The sequence below is a fragment of the Pteropus medius genome, unplaced genomic scaffold (assembly GCF_902729225.1).
Source record: "Pteropus medius unplaced genomic scaffold, Ma_sr-lr_union100, whole genome shotgun sequence".
Lineage (NCBI taxonomy): Eukaryota > Metazoa > Chordata > Mammalia > Chiroptera > Pteropodidae > Pteropus > Pteropus medius.
The window spans coordinates 106,821-112,820 of record NW_024341144.1 but is presented as its reverse complement, the minus strand read 5'-3'; the positions used below and the strand labels follow the sequence as shown (position 1 = coordinate 112,820).

Here is a 6,000-nt window from a genome sequence, read left to right as displayed (position 1 = left end):
ACCAAATATAAGAGATCTATGCTCTGATATATGATTATTGCTTTTGATGGCAGAGGTGTAGACAGAGAGGGGGGCTGCCATTATTTAAATTTTCTTTTTCTTTTTTTTCTCATTACACTTTGTTTAATGGGATCTCAAAATGCTGTGACATATTTTTGGTCAAGTTATTTCCATTAAAAACTACTGATTTAAAAAACTAATAACTTAAAAACTGCCACACACAGACACACACACACACACACACAAATGGTCCACAAAACCTTCTCCTTCTGAAGGTTTTACTATGCATTGTGATCATTAACCAGTCTTTTACTATTAAACTTAAATGGCCATTTGAGACAAACAGTTCTGAGACCGTTCTTCCACCACTGGCAGGTATTGAGGATAATATTCAGTTAGCCTTCTAAGCTTTCTGGGCAGACTTGATGACCTTGCTACTGCTTGATGACACCCACAGCAATTGTCTGTCTCTCTCATGTCATGAACAGCAAAACGGCCCAGAGGATAGACAGAGAAGGTCTCAACACACATGGGCTTCACAGGGACCATATCAACAATGGCAGCATCACCAGATTTCAAAAACTTTGGGTCATCTTCTAGTTCTTTCCCAACACGATGATCAATCTTCTTTAGCTCAGCAAATTTGCAAGCTATGTGAGCTGTGTGACAATCCAGCATAGGTGCATATCCTGCACTGATTTGGCCTGGGTGGTTCAGGTTAATCACCTGAGCCATGAAGCCAGCTGCTTCCATTGGTGGGTCATTTTTGCTGTCACCAGCCACATTGCCATGATGAATGTCTTTGACAGACATATTGAAGCCCACATCATCCCCAGGAAGAACTTCACTCAAAGCTTCATGGTGCACTTCAACAGACTGTACTTCAGTTGTTACACTGACTGGAGCCAAAGTGACCACCATGCCGGGTTTGAGAACACCAATTTCCACTCATCCCACAGGGACAGTACCAATACCACCAATTTTGTAGACATCCTGGAACGGCAGACACAAAGGCTTGTCAGTTGGACGAGCAGGATACAATCCACAGCTTCAAGCAGCGTGGTTCCACTTACACTGCCATCTTTATGGGTGACTTTCCATCCCTTGAACCAAGGCATATTAGCACTAGACTCCAGCATGTTGTCATCATTCCAACCAGAAACTGGCACAAATGCTACTGCGTCAGGATTGTAGCCAATTTTCTTAATGTAGGTGCTGACTTCCTTAATGATTTTCTTGCATCTCTTCTGCCTGTAAGGCAGCTCAGTGGAATCCATCTCATTAACACTGATAATTAGTTGTTTTGCACCCAGTGTGTAAGCCAGAAGAGTATGCTCATGGGTCTGCTTATTCTTGGAGATACCTGCTTCAAATTCACCAACACCAGCAGCAGCAACCAGGAGAGCACAGTTATCCTGTGATGTGCCTATAATCATGTTTTTGATAAAAGTCTCTGTCCTGGGGCATCAATGACAGTCACACAGTATTTGCTGGTCTCGAATTTCCACAGGGAGATATCAATGGTAATACCATGCTCATGTTTAGCTTTCAATTTATCCAAGACCCAGGCATACTTGAAGGAGCCCTTCTCCATCTCAGCAGCCTCCTTTTCAATTTTTTTGATGGTTCTTTTGTTAATCCCACCACATTTGTAGACCAGATGACCAGTTGTGGTCATCTGGTCTACAAATTGCCCACATCTATGTGTCCAATGATGATGATGTTGATGTGAATTTTTTCCATTTCCATTTTGGCTTAGATGTAGCATTGGTTTTCATGGCGCCTGTGTTCTAGCAGCAAACCTGTTGCAGAAAAGCTATGTCAATTTTCATTGCCATTGTTCCAAGCTCTCCCATCTGACTGAAGCAACTTTCAAAGGATTAAAAGGACAAGACATTTTTCACTGTTTGTTCCTTTGGGAGCAAGACACTTCATGTTTAGAATATGAAAATGCAGTTGCATGTATGAGTGAACCTAGGGAAAGGTGTAGGCTTGGAAAAGACCTGGGAAGAGCTGGGTTACACCTTGGGCTGATTCGTATAACACAGCCTACAACAATAAAAAAATAAAAACAAACAATAAACTGTAAGCATGGGAAGAAACTGATTTCCAGAGTTACCATATTATAGGATTCAAATGTGCAATTTTTAATAAAAAAATTACAAGGTATACAAAGAAACAGGAATATATGGCCCATCCACAGAAAAAAATTAATAGAAACTGTTCCTGTGAAAGATCAGATGGTAGACTTATTAAACAAAACAACTATCTGAAAGACGATCAAAGAGTGAAAGAAAGACATGGAGAAAATCAAGAAAATGATTTATGAACAAAATGAAAATATTAATAAAGAGATACAAAACATACCAAGTAAGTGAAAAGAAATTCTGATGCTAATAATGTACAGTAACTGAAATAGAAAAATTCTCTAGAGGGATTTAAGAAAAGATTTGAGTAGGAAGAAAAAAAATCAGTGAACTTGAAGGTAAGACAATCGATACTATCAAGTCTGAAAAACAGAAATTAAAAAATTGAAGACAAATAAACAAAGCCTAAGAAAGATGCTGAATACCATAAAAAGTACCAACATATACATCTTGGGAATCCCAGAAAGAAGAGAAAGAGAAAGGAACAGAGAGATTATTTGCAAAAAGATTTGCTGAAAACTTCCCCAAATTGATGAAAGACATAAAGAATAACAAACTCCAAACATCCAAGAAGAATAACAAACTCCAACTCGGATGAAGTCAAAGCCACATCAAGACACATTGTAATCAAACTTGAAAGCCAAAGCCCAAGACTTTTGAAAACAGAGAGAAGTAACTCATCACATACAAAGGATCTTTAAGATCACTAGTAGATTTCTCATCAGAAACCTTAAAGGCAGAGGAGTGATATAGTTAATGTACTGAAAGAAAAAAAAAACCCCTGTTAACTAAGAATTCTATACCCGCAAAATAGTCCTTCAAAAGCGAGGGAGAAATTAAAATATTCTTGTTTCAGGAAGCGACACCTGACAGAGGAATTCAGATGCTCAGACGACTTTTTTAGAGGAAGGAGAATTTATTAGGCTGGCGGAGCGCGTGGGGCAACAACTCCCTGCACGAGCTCACTCTAGTTAGATTTATTACAGTTTATATACTCCTGTAGTGTCCGTGCAAGTGGCACGTGATTCCTTTGTTTGAGGTCTCGCATATGTCTCCTTACTCAGGATAGGGAGGGGTAACTTCAGGTTGGGAGTTTGCAAGAGGGGAGGAATTTCCAGACCACTGGTCTTACAGGTCGTTTGTTTTGTAGAACCTGCGACCTTGGCGTTATCAGCACCATTATAGGATTCTTGACCAGAGAAACGGGACACCTAGGCTATAAGCAGGGAGCAGCACTTATTGCTCAGCGGATTCCTATCCAAAGGCTGAGCTCCAATTGCAACATAACAAGCAATTTTACACAGTCTTGTTATTCCTACGCAGCTACAGAGATAAGGAAGAACATTAGTTGATTGGCAAGCCATGAATCAACAGATGTGAGCTGGAGAGTCCTTGGGGGAGGTAGCTATGGGAAAACATGTTAGCTGGAGAGCACTGGGCAGAATGAGGGGAGGGAGCAGTTTTAACCAGCTGAGTCAGTTATTGCTGCAGACCCTTTCCTTTGCATTTTTACAGATGCCTCCTCTCCTCTCTCATTCCCAGGTAAACAAACGCTGAGAGAGTTCATTGCCGCTACACCTTCCCTACAAGCTGTGCAAAAGGGAACCTTCAGATTGAAATGAAAGGACACTAAACAGTTACTCAAAGCTGTATGAAGAAATAATATAGAAATAAATATATCAGTAAGGGTAAATACATGGGCAATTATAAAAGTTAGTATTACTGTAACTTTATTTTGTAACATTACTTTTTATTTTCTACATAATTTTAAAGACTAATACATTAAAAATGACTATTAGTCTAAAAGCCAGTATTATTGTAACTTAGGATTATAACTCCATTTTTTTGTTTCCTACATTAGTTAACAGACTAATGAATAAAAAGCAATTATTAGTCATGTTTTTGAACGTAATGTATAAAGGTATAATTTTCTAACATCAATATGTGAAGTGGGATGGAGCTATATAGGAGGAAACTTTGTATGTTATAAAAGTTAATCTGATGTAAATAAAAACTAGTGTTATAACTTTAGGGTGTTAAATGTAATCCTCATGGTAAACACAAAGAAAATATTTATAGAATAATGTATACAAAAGTAAATGAGAAGGGAATGAAAACATTTAACTAAATAAAGAAAAATAAAACAATAATGAAGAAAATGAAGGGAAAATAGTTATCAGGCATATAGGAAACAAGTAGCAAAATTACAGAAGTTCCCCCTCATTCGTAATTATTATTTTTAAAACTTTATTATTAGTTTTAAATATACATTACATTGATTAAACTTTTATATAGTTTATGAAATGATCCCCCTGATTCATCAGTAATTACTTTAAATTTAAATGGATTAAACTCTCCAATCAAAAAACAGAGGTTGGCAGAATGGAAGAAAAAAGATGATCTAACTACATATTGTCTACAAGAGACTGACTTTATCCAAAGACACAAATAATTTGACGGTTATAGGATGCAAAAAGATATTAAATGCATATCATAACAAAAATAGATTTCAAATTAAAAAGTTTAAAAGAGACAAAGAAGAATGTAATATATTAATAACATTTTCAATAGATCAAAAAGATGTAACAATTATAAACTTTTATCATTTAATAACAGATCAGCAAAATATATGAAGCAAAAGTTGACAGAATTAAAAGGAGAAGTAGAAAGTCCCACAATAATAGTTGGAGACTTCAATATCCCACTCTTAATAATGAATAGAACAATTATACTGAAGATAAGTAAGAAAATAGAGGACTTGAGCAACACCAAAACCAACTAGGTTTAATAGATATATTCAGACAGTCTGCCCAAAACCAAAGAATAGTGCACGAGACGTTCTCCAGGTTACATCATATTTTAGGTCACAAATTAAGTCTCAACAGAATTGAAAAGATAGATATCACACAAACTATCTTTTTCAACTATAATAGGATGAGGTTAGACATCAATAACAGAAGGAAAACTGTAAAACGCACATTTGTAAAAATTAACATGCTCTTTAAAAAACAGTGGGTCGAAGAAGAAATCACAAGGGAAATTAGAAAATATTTAGAGACAAATGAAGAGGAAAATACAGCATACCAAAACTATGGGATGCAATGAAAGCAGCACTAAGGGGAAATTCATAGCTGCATATGATTACAGTAAAAAAAGATCTTAAATCAACAATTAAACTCTACAACTTAATAAAATTAATGAAGAGAAAACTAAATCCAAGGCTAGTATAAAGAAAGAAATAATAAATGTTAGAGCAGAGATAAATAAAATAGAGTAGAAAAACAATCCAAGAATCAATGAAACAAAAAGTTGTTTATTTGAAAAGATTGACAAAATTGACAAAACTTTAGCTAGATTAATTAAAGGAACTGTTACTGGAGGAGGAAGTGCTCAGGTAGGGAAGGGGTGGGGTCTGAGTTTTCTTGTCCTACTGCGGGGTTTCAAGCCAAGCAGAAATTTTCCAGTCTTTTCCTCAATGCCGAGAGGTACCAACCACACACATGTGCTTACCCTATCTGAGTAACACTCCTTTGAAAAACACATGTGAAAAAGAGGAAAATTTATGATCTTGATGAATCTCGTGATAGGGACCTGATTCCCACCAGATCAGAGTGGAATATCCCAAGTGAGGACAGACCTCCAGGAGGGGTTGATCCTCAGGTTTCCTGATTCTGACCTTCTGCCCTGGGTCTATAGTCACAGCTCTGGAAACTTCTCTGGGGTCCAATACTAGGGAGTTCCTATAGAACCTCATGGCCCCGCCTCCTTCCTTGCCTCTCATGTGATGTTTTCTTCCCACAGGTGGAAAAGAAGGGCTTTACATTCAAGCTGCAAGTGAGTATGGGGAGTGATG

General features: G+C 37.1%; 1 pseudogene; it reads right to left on the bottom strand.

Annotated features, from left to right (window-relative positions):
* Positions 1–434: 434 nt before the first annotated feature.
* Positions 435–1,749, bottom strand: LOC120592297 (elongation factor 1-alpha 1-like; annotated as a pseudogene).
* Between the last annotated feature and the right edge of the window lie 4,251 nt (positions 1,750–6,000).